Below are 14,072 nucleotides of genomic sequence, written 5' to 3' on the forward strand. Positions count from 1 at the left end.
CAGCAATGCTTAATCTGAGCCCCTGTTGCCGAGAAACATTCGTCTATTTTATCTTCTTCTTTATACATCTGTCTGTCTGTTATTAGGTATTTATATTCCACCTTTTTCTCCAAGGAGCTCCCTGGTCCTAGTCCTCATTTAATCCCCACAACAGTCCTGTGAGGTAGGCAGGCAGGCAGGCAGGCAGGGCTGAGAAAGGCAGGGACCCAAGGAGTCCCCGGACTCCAACTCTCCTTCCCGGAAATAAGGGAAATTTAAGGGATATCAGCAATAAGGGATGGCAGCGGGAAACGGCTTGGAATAAGAGAGTTTCCCGCAAAAAAAAGGGAGGCTTGACAGCTATGGGCTGGGGGAAAGCGGGAAACGAGCACACTGCGGTCAGGAAGCCCCCAGGGCGCCCCACCACCTCTCTACCCATGTGCCCCCCCACCCTCATGGCGCCCCCACCTCCGAGTGGTGCTGCTTCTGGAATCGGGAGGGGGGCAGGAAAGAGCGCAGGCAAGCGAAGGGAGCAACTCCTCCCGGCTGCCTCCCTTCTTGCTTACCCTCCCTTCTTGCTTACCCGGGGAGGATCGAGGCCCTGGTGCTTCCTCGACTAGCGGGGAAACCGCAGGCAGCCACCTCTGCCCGCTGTTCCCCGGCATAGAGGGCAGATCCGCGCCACAGGGGCGAAACTAGGCTCATTTTCACCCAGGTCAAAGACCCAGTTTGGCGCACACACACACACACACACACACACAAACCCAGGCGTATTTGCGTACTGTATTTCCGTTGTTCGAATGCCTAATAATCATCTTCCAAAGCAACTACTCTTTCCAACTTAAGAATGTAAAGCGAAATACCATTGGACGACAAAAGGGGTTTAAAGACGCTCTCAAGGCAATTTTTTTTTTAATGTAGTATAAGCACTGATAACTGGGAAACACTGATAACTGGGAAACACTGGAGAACAGCCTTTACCAAAGGTGTTGTGGACTTTGAAGAAGCACAAACTCAGGGCGGAAAGGAGAAATGAGCTAAGAGGAAGGCACAAACCCTCACCAGGATAAAATCTCGCCCAGAAAGTTATATCCCCACTGTGGAAGAACATGTGGATCAAGAAAGGGCCTGCACAGTAACCTACAAGACCGTGCTCATGGAAGACAATTTACAAGCGATCACCAAAAAAGATTCGTGTACGGACGCACACACAGGCTGGGAGCCTCACTGACACCCCTTCAGAGGGGCAAAAGAAAAACGGCTATCCTTGGTCATCACGCTGGGTGACTTGCACTGGACTGAAACCCGTGCATCCCTGTTCATTGATCCCATCCGGAGGGGTCGCCTTCCGGAGCATCTGGCAGGGCTTTGTGAATCAGTACTTCAATTCCTTCCCCAGACCCCCACAGGTGCTGAGAGGTGCTGCTCCACCTCAGGGCATTTGGCCTGCGCCAAAGATCGTATCTTGCTTCTCCTGCTCTGTAAGGCATACATGAGACTGCTGGGTGAGATCATTTAGAGGTTGGGGCTGAGGTGCCATGTGGATGGGACACAGTTATGGGAGGGCAATGGAAGGGATTCACCAGTGCCTGGTGGAGACAATTTAGAAATGAAGGGGAGCCCCCCAAAACCTGGAATTTAATCCTGACAAGGCAGACACATGGCAGCTTTCTGTGTTCCTATTCTGGCATGGACTTTTCAAGGCCTAAATGCAACCAGGTCATGTTTAGGTCAGCTTGTTCCCTAATAATAATAATAATAATAATAATAATAATAATAATAAGTTTTTATTTATACCCCGCCCTTCCCAGCCAAAAACCAGGCTCAGGGCAGCTAACACTAATTAAAATTCCAGCAAAAACATAACACAATCAATTTAAAATAACAGATTAAAATACAAATTTTAAAAATTCAATATTAAAACTGCAGTCTCATTTTCAAATAACCCACCAATAAAAGAATGAAGCATAAATATCAAACAGAAACCAACCCAAAAGCCAGGTGGAACAGCTCTGTCTTGCAGGCCCTGCGGAAAGATGCCAAATCCCACAGGGCCCTGGTCTCTTGTGATAGACTGTTCCACCAAGTCGGGGCCAATACTGAGAAAGCCCCGGCCCTAGTTGAGGCCAACTTAGCGTTGAGGCCAACAGTGGTACCTCTGGTTACATACTTAATTCGTTCTGGATGTCCGTTCTTAACCTGAAACTGTTCTTAACCTGAAGCACCACTTTAGCTAATGGGACCTCCTGCTGCCACCGCGCCGCCGCTGCCTGATTTCTGTTCTCATCCTAAAGCAAAGTTTTAACCCAAGGTACTATTTCTGGGTTAGCGGAGTCTGTAACCTGAAGCGTATGTAACCTGAAGCATCTGTAACCCGAGGTAGCACGGTACAGTGGTCGGTACCTTGGTTTTTGAACGTAATCCATTCCAGATGACCGTTCAAGTTCTGAAATGTCCAAAATGACCAAGGCACAAAGGGTGGTTTGCAAATTTAATTGAGAAACAGCAGAAGCCACTCGACTTCCATTTACTGCCTGGTTTTCGGTGTTCGAAAACTGAAATGTTCTACTTCCAAGACGTTCGAAAACTGAGGTACCACTGTACACCTGCTTAGAGGCCTTCCCTTGGGGCCACTGCAAATTGTTCCACTAGTGAGCACTTTCAATGATTTTTCAGATCCCGCCTCTAAGCTCCTTTCAGCAGAAATTGAAAGCACCCCCCCAAAAAAAGCCGGCTTCTAATAGGTGATTGAACTTTTTGCCTTTGCCTCTGTTTTTAGTTTTGCCAGCTATGTAGTTGTGTCTTTGCTAGTTTTATTAATTTAAATGACTGCGGGTTTTTTAAAACTGCTTTTTATTATTAAGTCGTTCTCAGTAAAGCTGCAGAAAAATGAGATATAAATAAATCCAGGACTTATTATTAGAGGAATGGGCATAGGGATGCTCTCTTAACGGAGCTGTGCTTTGACACAGTTTGGGGGGGGGGGGGAGCCATCCTGCAACCATTACCAGTCTTCATGTTCAGGATGATTGATTATGTGCCTCAGAGGTAGGGATGCAGTTGCTGCCATATAAAGAAGAAAGACGGAATACCAATCGCACCAGACCCTTAAGCAATCCAGCTACCTGTATCTGAGTGCTCATCTTAAGTGGGGAGAGGCATCCATGCCACGTTTATGGGGATGACTGCCTTGCACTCTCTGCTTAGTGCTCTTTCACTCCTCCTAGCTGGGTTTCTGTGAATGATAAGACCAAGGTGATAACCAGCTGCTAGCCAGACACTATGGATGACTTGGAGCAAGGAATGAGGAAAGAGTTTTACTGAGGTCTGGGAAAAGACTATTGTACTGTGTAGGGAAACACCACCCAATGACTCCCCTGTAAGAAGGTGTTTCTTAACACACTGGTGACAAGTATTGGCACATAGGTGATGAGAAGGTGGAAGAGAATCCCTGTTTAATCAACATCTGGTATCTCCTGGATTCATTTTGAGAACACATTGGCTGATTCACAAATTTTAAAAAATATGGAAATCTCCATGTAGACAATCATGTATAACAACCGGAGATGTGCTTTTATTGCACATGCAAAGCCACAGGCCACCCAATCTCCACAGCATGCGCATGAACAGCAAAAGTTCTATGCTGTGGTCTGAAGGCAACTTGCTGAAGCTAAGCAGGTCTCTGGATACACAAATACCACAAAAGAAAAGACAAATTAATTCACACATAATCATCCATATTTTCCACCTTTCTGGCTTTCATAGCTGTGACTTCCCTCAGGCCTTCCACATGGTTTTCAAATTTCTATCTTTTTAAACTATGCTTCTTTAATCTATCATTGCTTAAATTATCATATACACAATAATCACTATAAAATTCATAATTACAATAATATTTCTTCATTTGTCTACAAAGCTTCTTGAAGTCCTATAAACGTATTCAATTGAGTATCATTGTCTTTCAAATAGTTCGTGAACTTAGTCCAGTCTTTGATGAATTTCTGGTCCCGCTGTTCTCGGATTCTTCCCGTCATTTTGTCCAGTTCTGCATACTCCATTAATTTCACTATCCATTCTTCCTTTGTCGGTGTTTCTTCCTGTTTCCACCTTTGTGCTATCAAAATTCTTGCCACAGTCACTGCATATTGGAAAAATTTAACATCTTGCTTTTTAATGTCAATGCCTATAATACCCAGTAAGAAAGCTTCTGGTTTTGTTTTTTTTTTAACAAATGTATATTTCAACATTTTTCTCATTTCATTATATATCATATCCCAGAAGTTTCTTACCTTCTTACATTCCCACCACATATGATAAAAGGTACCAACTTTTTCTTTGCATTTCCAACACTTATTATCAACCTTATACATCTTTGCCAACTTGACTGGGGTAATATACCATCTGTACATCATTTTTAACATATTTTCTTTTATCCCCTGGGAACATGTTATGCCCCCTTGGCTTCCATGATGGAAGGGTGTCAATCAAAGGAAACAAATCAGAATACTAATATTTTCAGTGTGACAACTCAATAGTCTCATATTTCACTTTTCCGTCACCACACACCAATGAGCTTCAGTGTAGGAGAAACGTTGTATTAGCAAATTTACTGGCTCAGAGCAAGAGCCCATCTCATGCCGCAGCTGGAGTCAGCAGCCATTCAGGTACAACTTATGGAAATGGAACCTTATGAATGGGGCCAGGATGACTGTGCCCATCTCCAGCATCTGTGAAGCAGGATCATTATACTGATCAGGGATGATGGAAGCTGTTGTCATCATTATTATTCTGCCACACAGACATTCCACGTTAATAGTCACTAGCTATGTATATTGCCCTTACTGAAAAAGATGCAATAAACTGAGAGCAAATACCATATTTGTTCTCTTTTTCAGGCACTTCCACAGAAACCAACTAGTGGGGTGGGAGATCTGGGGGGGGGGCGGATTCACATCTGGCAACCAATCTCCCACTTTGATTTCAGATAGTACATGGATACACAAGTTTAAGAAGCCTGGAACACAAATGTTCATGGCCCTCTAGCAACTGTGGTGGCTTGTTGACCAGAAGTAATGTATTTAGCATTAACTCTGGAAGTGTACAGGGACACGGGTGGCGCTGTGGTCTAAACCACAGAACCTAGGGCTTGCCGATCAGAAGGTCGGTGGTTCGAATCCCTGTGACGGGGTGAGCTCCCGTTGCTTGGTCCCTGCTCCTGCCAACCTAGCAGTTCCAAAGCACCTCAAAGTGCAAGTAGATAAATAGGTACCACTCTGGCGGGAAGGTAAACGGCGTTTCCGTGCACTGCTCTGGTTCGCAGGAAGCGGCTTAGTCATGGTTAAGGGGTGATATGATAGCCATGTTCAAATATATAAAAGGATGTCATATAGAGGAGGGTGAAAGGTTGTTTTCTGCTGCTCCAGAGAAGCGGACACGGGGCAATGGATTCAAACTACAAGAAAGAAGATTCCACCTAAACATTAGGAAGAACTTCCTGACAGTGAGTGTGGTGGAGTCTCCTTCTTTGGAGGTCTTTAAGCGGAGGCTTGACAGCCATCTGTCAGGAATGCTTTGATGGTGTTTCCTGCTTGGCAGGGGGTTGGACTGGATGGCCCTTGTAGTCTCTTCAACTCTATGATTCTATGATTCTATGCTGGCCACACGACGCGGAAGCTGTACGCCGGCTCCCTTGGCCAATAAAACGCTGCAACCCCAGGATCGTCCGTGACTGGACCTAATGGTCGGGTCCCTTTACCTTTACCTTTACCTTTACCTTTACCAGGAAGTGTACACACAAGCCTTCAAACAACCTTTTCTGTTTAACCCTCTTCCCTCTCTCAACCAGTGTGGAAGTGAGAGCTGTTCCTATAAATCCACTGCCTACAATAATACGTTGCAGCACAGAGTGCTTCTGTCAGTAGTCTAGTCAGCAACACCTACTTTCAAGATACTCCATTGCATTCCCCTACCCAGTTTTCCGTTCCACCCCCCCCCCCCCATGGCCCAACACTCAGCATTCTGTGGCCTCTGAGCATGTCCAAGTCCCTGTAGGTCTGGTTTGGGGGATGGGAATGCCTAGGGTTCAACTGCTTCTACAAACTCTAGAGTCGCACTGAGCATGTTAATGGCTCCCTCTTGTTTCTCAGTAACCCCAGTTTGGCTACATAGCTGTCATAACTCAGCATCTGAGTTCACTCTTTGTATATACAGAGGTGAAATCCACTATTTCACCACAGCTGTGATTGAGTCAGTGCCATGCCCTCTCCCCAAACAAAAGGTAGAAGCAAAGTCAGGAATCCATACAGTTTCATACTCAGGCCTTATTTTGTTTAGGAAATGTTTGGGGTCGGGTTGGAGTCTGAAAATAATTAAAAGTGTAACATGTCTTTATGAATGTCAGTGGAGCTACTGCATCAGGGGCAGACTTGGGTAATCATTCATAATATGGCACCTCCTGTGCAAGGTCAAAATTTGGCACCCCCAAATGGATCTTCTTAATTATGGATCTTCTCAGTTTTACACCACCTTGGCTTGTGCGGGGGAACCCCAGTGGCCCAAATCCAGTGCTGACCACATGCAACTGAGCGCAGGATTTAGGCACATGCAACTGAGTTCAGGATTTAGGGGGGTGTTAAAATAGTTTGCTGACCTTTGCTGCAACCTGATGAATGTTTGGCATGGAGATCTTTAAGTAGTTCTCTCTCAAACAGCTCGCATTTGCCTCTCTGGATCATGATACAGGTTGGTTGTGACCTCCCACAACCTACAACAGGTGTGCAATAATACTAGCCTACGTTGCAGCAACAAAAATGCTACAATGGGCCTATAAATAGACTTTTCAGTATTTAAGAAAAGCAGCTGCTCAGTTAATAATAGGAAATTCACAAGCTGTCTAACCACCACCAAGTCTAGATGACCCTGTAGCAGCCCTAGCCCCACAAGGAAATGGTGAGGTGAGGTGGGTGCTGGACCTGATCCCTTCTGAGCACCCTTTCCAGCATCAACTGGCTCCTTGGTATTCTGGGGGCTCCTCAAGATATGTAGCAAACCAGGTGAAGGCTAGCGCATGAGTAGTGCAAGTCTCACTGAATAATTGTGGGGGCAAGGGGGCAGAAAAGGGCTGCTGTGCCTTGTAGTGATTAGCTTTGATGCTAATTTTAAACACATTGAATGTGCAGCTCTCCTTGTGGAGAGCCAGTGTGGTGTAGTGGTTAAGAGCGGTAGACTCGTAATCTGGGGAACCGGGTTCGCGTCTCCGCTCCTCCACATGCAGCTGCTGGGTGACCTTGGGCTAGTCACACTTCTCTGAAGTCTCTCAGCCCCACTCACCTCACAGAGTGTTTGTTGTGGGGGAGGAAGGGAAAGGAGATTGTTAGCCGCTTTGAGACTCCTCAGGGTAGTGAAAAGCGGGATATCAAATCCAAACTCTTCTTCTTCTTCTTCTTCTTCTCATGACAAACCAGCCCTCCCACTGCAGTCTAATTCAGAGAAATAAAGTGGAAAGGGAGCCCACATCACCCTCCTGCCAAACTGGCAGGTGGTTGCCTCCATCCCTGGTTGTGGCTTTCTAGTCCAGCTTGGAGCACGCTCACAAGGTACTCATATTGAATGTCTAAGTACAAAAGTAACGAAAAGACAAAAAGACAAAAAACAGTCACGGGATATAATGACCAAAAAAGTATAAAGAACTCAGCCGTGACAATCCCTGAAATGAGATGGAGATACTATAAGGATATAAACCCAAACTAAACTAAAATTCGGGGTGAGAACCCCTAAATAGCTGTGTGACAAGTTAAACAAGAATATATGTAACTTATAAATCAAACAGAAAACCCTAACGAGATGCCGGCTCTTTTCTCGTTTCACTGGATGTAGTATGTTTCCTCAGTTAAAGTGGTTCCGGACACGCCTTAGATATAAATGACCCTATTCCTTTAAGAAACCACCCTCAGTCAGGTATATAAACCATGAACCAGGAATTACCAGTAGCAGTCTTGATCATGTATTTGTAGGAGCTTATTGTAGGAGCCTGTGTGGCTTCATCCTTTCAAATTAATGAGTTTTGTTAGTTTTTTCCACACCGTTTAGGTTAGCTAACCTGAGTTCAATTTATATTAAACAGTTTGGGAGGAATTTCCCCTACTGCTCTTGAGTCTTTTATGTTGTTGCAGCCTTGAAAGCCTTTTGCATTTTCCTATATTTTCTAGAATTAATTTCCCTCTGAGGAAACAGACTAACTACATCCAGTGAAACGAGAAAAGAGCCGGCATCTCGTTAGGGTTTTCAGTTTGATTTATAAGTTATATATATTCTTGTTTAACTTGTCACATAGCTATTTAGGGGTTCTCACCCTGATTTTTTTGGATTTGAGTTTAGTTTAGTTTGGGTTTATATCCTTATAGTATCTCCATCTCGTTTCAGGGATTGTCACGGCTGAGTTCTTTATACTTTTTTGGTCACAAGGTACTCATGGCACCTTTTCTCCAGGTGGGGGGTGAGCACAAGTGCCTCAATCACACACCAGGCTTGCGGTTTCCAAGTAGGTCTACTTGAGAGTCAGCTGGTCTTCTTGGAGTGAAGGGGAATGGGGGAGATGACACAGTTCCTCATCCCATTCCTGTACTGCTGCTGGAACTTCTGGCAGCATTGCATGTCCTCCTAGCCGGTCTTCTGCCAAAGGAGCTATTTGGGTCTTGTGTTACTGTTCTGTCCCAGCCTAAGTGTGGTGGTCTGCTGGGCAAGACTCCAGGTTCTGGTGAAGCAAAGTTCAAGAAAGCAGGTAGCACCCTGGATAGCTCCACATGAAGCTCAGGTTGGAGGGTGTTTGGAGCTCAAATGTCGTTTCATTAACAAGCAAATCCAGATAGCCTGAAAAAGAGCTGTAGCCCCATCTGGGTAACTATTCCACCTTTGGTGAACGAGGGCTTTTCAGCTAAATGGGTCTAGCCTGCTTCAGCAGCTGTTAACTCCGACACCCAGGTAGACTATGGTTCTGCTGGGACTTCTGGTTTGGTGTTCTCCAAATTCAATGCAACACACCTTACTCAGGCAAGAAAGGTGCTGGATCTTTGGGGGAAATCTGGGGCCAGTTGTTGTTGATGTTGATGATGATGATTTTATTATTTATGCCCCACCCATCTGGCTTGGTTGCCCCAGCCTTTCTGGGCGGCTTCCAACACACACATGATAAGACATATCCCTGTTGCCACCAATGCTCACTTTGAGAGGCATGGAGGCATTGTTACCACAATGACCTATGATTGGCAGGCATTGCTAGTATTGTTATGGTTGCTGTGGTTGTGGCTGTTGTCTTTACTCGACCATGTGTGTTTGGAGTGGTGAGTTGGGTGGGTTTAGAATGTTGTGGCTGTTGCGCTAGTGCTGTGGTGGCACCCCTTTCCCCTGGCATAATTTGTGGGTAGGAGTGCTCAGTGAATTTTATGGTGCCCTGCCTGGAAATATATTTTCAAAAGCCGTTAGTGTTCTGCAAATATTCCGATTTCTCCCTGATGTTCATAGACAAGTTCTGCTTTAAGTACTGGAAGAAATGAATTACCAATCCTTCAATTTTTGAAGACCATTTTCATGTCTTTAAGCAGAGGCTTAACAGACATCTGTCAGGAATGCTTTGATGGTGTTTCCTGCTTGGCAGGGTGTTGGACTGGATGGCCCTTGTGGTCTCTTCCAACTCTAGGATTCTATGATTCCATGTCCATTCCATAAACGATCTTCTTGTACATTTTCAGTTAAATCTCTTATTCTGCACAGGGACAAATAAAAGAGGATGCCTTCACCCCAGTGTGGCTCCCCTTTATTACACATGTAGCCCAACAAGACAACAACAAGAACCCACTGACAGCATATGAATCGATATGGCTATCTTCACCCAACAACCTCTTCCTCCTTCACACATAAACAAATCTCACTGCAGTCAACTGAAGGCAACCAGCCATGCCCTGGGCTGCCCCCAACCTCTCTCACTGCCATGAAAACCAAGAAATGAATAGAGAGAGAACCTACCCAAGTGACGCTGACACAAAGACCTTGCACATATACCAAGTAAAAGAATGAAGGTTTACCACCCCCTCCCCCCTACCTCTCTTCTCCCTCAACCTTATACTGATACACAACATTAATGTCTCACATCAAATGTAACTGATCTGTAGAAAAGACTCTATAACCTGAAAATGGAGACAATGCACATACTTTTGTAACTCAAGAATTTTCTAAAATAAAAACTATTTTTTAAAAAATTCCTATTCTATATATAGACTGGCCATCCAGATCCAAAATTTAGAACTATTTCTTGTGTTAAATTGAGAGGGGGAAAGATTACAGAATATAAATTTGAGGCAAGCTGTGGTCGATAAAGTGTCCTGTTTATCCAGAGAGCCAGTGTGGTGTAGTGGTTATGAGCGGTAGACTCGTAATCTGGTGAACCGGGTTCACTTCTCCGCTCCTCCACATGCAGCTGCTGGGTGACCTTGGGCTAGTCACACTTCTTTGAAGTCTCTCAGCCCCACTCACCTCACAGAGTTTTTGTTGTGGGGAAGGAAGGGAAAGGAGAATGTTATCCGCTTTGAGACTCCTTCGGGTAGTGATAAAGCGGGATATCAAATCCAAACTCTTCTTCTTCTTCTCTTCTTCTTCTTCTATCCATCTAAATATTTCTGTCCCCTGGCATTTGGACTCCATCGTTGGAGTTGGTGAACCTGGTGAGGTCTGGAGTGCTTTCTTTCCTGGTGTTGTGGGCTGAGTGTCAGTTGCTGTGTCCTGAAGACATAGGCAAGGCACTTGACTTGGTTCATGCAATGAGCTGCATCTTGGACTCTTGCACCGCATGGCTTATAGAACCTGACAGGGAAGAGGCAGCTGAATGGGCATGGGAAGTAATCAGTGCTTCACTTCAAGAAGTAATGGTCGCAGGAGTAAGACCATAACTGAAGAAGTTTTCTCTGGACCTAGAAGATCTTAACAATTTTAGACCAGTGACAAATGTTCCCTGTCTGATAAGGTTCTTGAGTGGGTGGGTGGCTGCCAGCCAGATATTCTTAGAGGAAACAGAGTTCCGAGCTCCATTTCAATCAGGATTTATGCCTGGTTTTGGTATGGAAACTGCCTTGGTCACCTTGTGCAATTACTTGTGTTGGGAAAGAGACAGGGGAGTCTGACACTGTTGATTCTCCTTGATATCTGTAGCTTTTGACATCATCAACGGTGGTTTATTTCTGGGGCAGCTGAGTTGGACATTGGGGTCAACACATCACAGTGGTTCTGCTCCTACTTGGCCAGCTCCAGAAGATGGTTCTTGGGTAACATTGCTCAGTTCCATGAGTTCTGCAGTATGGAATCCTGTATGGGTCAGTTCTGTTTCCCACATTGTTTAACATCCACATGAAACCACTGAATGGGGTCATATGGCATTTCTGTGTGCGTTGTCATCAGCAAGCTGATGACACACTGCTCTATTTCTGCTTTTCCTCTTCTGCAGGTGAGACAGTGGATGTGCTGAATCAGTGCTTGGTTGCAAAACTGGATAAGGGCCAATAAACTGAAGCTTAATCTGGACAAGGTTGAGATGCTGCTAGTGGGTGATTCCTCTGTCTGACAGAGTTGTGTGCAGCCTGCTCTAGAGAGTGTCCCATTCCATGGGAGAAGCAAATTCATAGTTTGGTGGGGTTCTCCTATATCCATTCTGTCACTTAAGATTCAGGTGGCCTCAGTGGCATGAAGTGCCTTCCACCAGTTTAAGCTGCTGGCCCAGTTACGGCCCTACCTGGACAGAGATAGCTTGGCTACAGTAATCTATCTTGTGGTAACCTCAAGACTGGACTGTTGCAATATGCTTCCTGTGGGGCTGCCCTTGAAAGTTGCCCACAGAATGTACCTGTTGACAGGTTGAGGGTGATTGTTTAACACCAGTTTTGTTCCACTTACACTGGCTTTCTGCACACTTCAGAGCCCAATTCAAAGTGCTGTTTTTGACCTTTAAAGCTTTTTTATGGCTCAGGACCCCAGTATCTTCAGGAATATATCTCCAGGTATCTCCCAATACGAAGCTGCTTGGACTCTTAGATCTTCATATGGGGCCCTCTTCCGAAGGCAGCTTGAGGGGGTGATGACATGGGAGGGCCTTTCCATTTCTGGCTCCCCACCTGTGCAATGCTCTCCCCAGTGAGGCCCGCCTGTTACTTTCATTGGCAACTTTTTTGTGTTGGATACAAACTTTCATTTTTCTGTAGCCCTTTGATGGACCGAGTTGGTTATACTGTAATTTAATTTTAGTGTGCCAAAGCTTTTTGGAAGGGAGTGTTTTGAATTACAAAAATGTTAATGTTCTGTATGACTTTTCTCCCTTCTTTTTTATGGTATTATGTAAAAACAAAATAAATAAATAAAAAAAAATCCTTACAGTAGCACCTTAGAGACCAACTAAGTTTGTTCTTGGTATGAGCTTTCGTATGAACACACGAAAGCTCATACCAAGAACAAACTTAGTTGGTCTCTAAGGTGCTACTGTAAGGAATTTTTAATTTTATTTTGTTTTGGCTATGGCAGACCAACACGGTTACCTACCTGTAAATGGCATTATGTAATTAGGTTTATGTTTTAAACATATGTAAGTCACTAGAAGAACTACTTAGGCAACAAGCAGCTAATCAGTCTAATAAATACTAACAACTACAATAATATAATAATGTTCATAATCTATGCATGTAATTATCTGATCCTGTGTTCTTTTCACTTTTTCCAGCAGGATTGAAAGGAACCTCTTCTCTAAACTCTTCAGCTCCTCAAGAGTTAATTTCTCATTAAAACTTACTGGCACAAAGGCACCGTAATCATACGCTATATTTGAGGACAGCTGAACTTTCATCATTGCAGTGCTTATTTCTGGGGGTACTCAAGGGTACAAAATACAGGCACTTCAACCCCCCCCCCTTAGAAGTAAAGCATTGCCTGATTGACCTAATAACTGATATTTAACACTAGCCGGCTTGTTGCTTTAGCAACAGATATTAATAAAAAAATTCAAAACACAACACAAAACAGCACTTGGAACAGAAACCTAAATATAAGAAAAGGCTGGAAGCCAAATTTAGGATTCAGGGAAATACTGTAGAGCCACATGATTATTTGGTCCAGTGGCGAAAGTATTTGGAGAGCAAATGAAGGACAAGATGATGACGTCTGACAAACTGCCATTCTTTCTCAACATGAGTGATACATTCTCTCACAAAACACACTCACCATGCATTGCACTCCAAATGGGATTCAGCTGTTGAACAGGAAGTTATGGTAGTATAGCATAATTTGGCTGGGGCTGTGTTTTATTGTGTAGAATAGGCCTGAACATGTTCAGTTTTTGTCAAGAGTATTTTGCATTATCAAAACTTTCTCTATAGCTTGGCCGGAGACCACAGGCCTCAGACAGCCCCATTCTGCCACCTGGTGGCGGCTGTAGAATTCAGCTCACATGTTAAAGTCTCCTAAAGTTAAAGGTAAAGGTAAAGGGACCCCTGACCATTAGGTCCAGTCGTGGACGACTCTGGGGTTGCGGCGCTCATCTCGTGTTACTGGCTGAGGGAGCCGGCGTACAGCTTCCGGGTCATGAGGCCAGCATGACTAAGCCGCTTCTGGCAAACCAGAGCAGCGCACGGAAACACCGTTCACCTTCCCACCGGAGTGGAACCTATTTATCTACTTGCAATTTGACGTGCTTTCAAACTGCTAGGTGGGCAGGAGCACTCCTACCTTGACACAAGCTGCCTCTTAAAAGAATGGGAAGGGAAATGGTGAAAAATAGTTATCCGAAATTTTAGGGCATGCATTCTTCAATTTTTTTCAGATATTATTATTAGTAGTAGTAGTAGTAGTAGTAGTAGTAGTAGTAGTAATATCATTTAATTTTTCAAAGCGCCATTCATCCGAGGATCACGGGACTGTTTACATCACATAATATTAGATCCTTAGGTCAAGGGAAAGAGCTGCCCTCCCTGTTGGTATAAGCAAGCTGGCTACATTCCCTCTTGTACCAGAAGGTCAGGCTAGGGGGAAATAAGATGGCATCACCTCCGTTCGGATCTAGTGAC

Source organism: Lacerta agilis, chromosome 7 (genome assembly GCF_009819535.1).
Source record: "Lacerta agilis isolate rLacAgi1 chromosome 7, rLacAgi1.pri, whole genome shotgun sequence".
In the NCBI taxonomy this organism is placed as follows: domain Eukaryota; kingdom Metazoa; phylum Chordata; class Lepidosauria; order Squamata; family Lacertidae; genus Lacerta; species Lacerta agilis.